Consider the following 2492-nt stretch of genomic DNA (forward strand, 5'->3'; position numbering starts at 1 on the left):
GCGATCGGCAAGTCCTAGGCACTGAGGTTTTACCCACAGCGCTACCCGCGTCCCATATTGTTGCTGTAGGTAGGTTTTATTTCATTTGTTTTTTATCTTATGTTTTGGAAATGTGCATCCAGGGTTTTTTTTCCTTTAAATTTTTTGGGGTCCCCAAGAGAGTGGGGCCCTAAGCTGTAGCTCGTTTAGCTTATACATAAATCGGGCACTGCAGTCATATTTCCCACACCTCTGACCGCAGGAAGCCTTAATCAGCCAATCCTCTGGCTTCCTACAATGTGCTTGCCATGGCTCCAGTGCTCCTAAGAATATCTCCACAGCCATTTGGGCAAGGTTCTTGGGATTGTTTCAAACGGAAAGCGAGTTTCTTAAGAAGCTGAACTGTGTGCCTAACAGCACCATCTGTTCTTTTTGCTCTGTAGAATCCAGGGCCTATCCACAAACTTGGCTAGAAAGTCCTTTAAAGTACACAACCTGAATTTGCCAGTGTTGTAAACAAAACTCTGCCCTTTTCCTTTAGGGGGTATCCAAGAGCCCTTATAGAGTCCTTACGTAGGTTCCCTATTGGTAGGAGAAAATAACAGAGGCCAACCAGAGAATATTGAGAAGCAAAGCAGCTGGTAAGCCTGGTCTTTATTGATCTGTTGCAACAGGGTGCTCCCCTCAGCTGCAGGAGAGGAGGAGGAACCCAGAGCAATGGCGCACAAGGCCTTATATAGATATTTTAAATTCCCTGCCCTGGAGCTCAAGACCATCCCTCCATACATCATACATACATCACAGAAGGGTGTAACCTAAGACCACCCCCCAGATACATCATACCTACATCACAGAAAAGGTGGTCTACAGCAGAAATCTGAGTGCGTTGTTTATCTCGTCTGACAGGTTACCTGTTTAATGGTCACTTGACTGGATTGCCTGGAGAGCCTGGCCTGTCTTTTGTAATGATAAATTCTTAGTTCCTGAGCCAGGTCACAGCCTCACACCCTATTCATATCTTAAATGTGCCCTTAAGACAGGATTTGTGAAGGTAAAGACAATGGGGAGGCTTTTCCATTTTCCTTTGACCTTGCAGAGAAAACATTTGGTCAGTTTGGGAATCAAAAATGATTTCAGGTCTTCCTGTGCTGATCTATGTATGTGCTTGGTTGGTACATTTATGAACATTTAATATATATCAGAGACCTTAAAAATCTTATCACAGCAGCACATGACTAAATTCCACCCGCATAGTAGCAGAATTCTGAAAGTGCCCCTAATAACGGTTTTCTTAAGCATACACAGCAGAAACTTCTCAGAAATGGACCTGAGTGCCATTCAAGAATGGGCATTATGACGACACAGGACATGGAAATATACTGCAAATTTCAAAACATGCAACAAAAATTGCATTGTGCCACCTCTATAAGGGAAAGGGGGGCATTGCAAAATATCACATCTTCTCTTTTTAAAATTTTTTTATTCAGTTTTACACTATACATTTGAATTCAAATGGTAATCATAATCATCAACATTTAGGATTCCCTAGACTTCCCTCCGCCCCTCCCTGGTTTCCACCATCAAACTTTGTCTACTGCATCATATAATTTCTCCATTTTTCTGAAAGAATTCCATTTTTACCTTAGTTATTTTAGTACTGTTAGGGAAAAATCTAGGTGTGAGGCTGCTCAGTCCCCCTGCTGGTTGGGCAGAGCCCATGGGTCCCTGCGGAATAAAGAAGGAGTCCAGCCACCAACCGGAGCAAATAGCTGTAGACCAAAGTTTATTGCGCAACAGGTCCAAAGAGGAATTGAACCCTGAGGATGGGGTGACGAGGACTTTTAAAAGTTTCTATCTTACCCCAGCATGCAGTTCGTGGAGCATCATCACTACATCAGAAAAGGGGAGGGTTATACATGATTCACATAGGAGGAATGTCTCAGGGTAACAGGCAAACACAGGATATGTATTGGGAGTACATTCTAAGCACCTACTGCAAAAGAACAATAGAACTTTGGTTTGCATAGTCTGGCACCTGGGCAAGTCCGGAGTGGAGCTTTTGCCCAGCGATTGTCACAAATGAGTACCTCCCTGTAAATACGTGACCTCCCGCTTGAGGGATTATGGTGGGGACCGAGTGGTTTCAAAGCTCTTAGCCAATGACGCAAATTGGCGGTGGAATGAAGGAAACTGGCAAAGGAGTTGATTTTATATGATTTTTAAAGCTAGATAACTTCCCTGAGCTGTCAAGTCGAAAGGATACAGGCTTCCGGTCGGTGCCAGCACTTAATGGCGGTCCTCCCTCCGAGCTCCGGAGAAGGACTGCTCCACAAGTTCGGGTCTTACCCGCTACGGCGAGCGGGGGACCCCTAAAATCCCAGGCGCTGAAGCCTGAGAGCAAGGAGACTCGGTGGGCACCTTTGCGCCCCCCGGTACTGTGAAAGAGCCTTTTTAAAGGCTCCGAAGCGGCATCGGGAGTGAGCGCGGTGCTGAGAGTCGCTACCCAGAAATCA

The sequence above is a fragment of the Podarcis muralis genome, chromosome 10 (assembly GCF_964188315.1).
Source record: "Podarcis muralis chromosome 10, rPodMur119.hap1.1, whole genome shotgun sequence".
In the NCBI taxonomy this organism is placed as follows: domain Eukaryota; kingdom Metazoa; phylum Chordata; class Lepidosauria; order Squamata; family Lacertidae; genus Podarcis; species Podarcis muralis.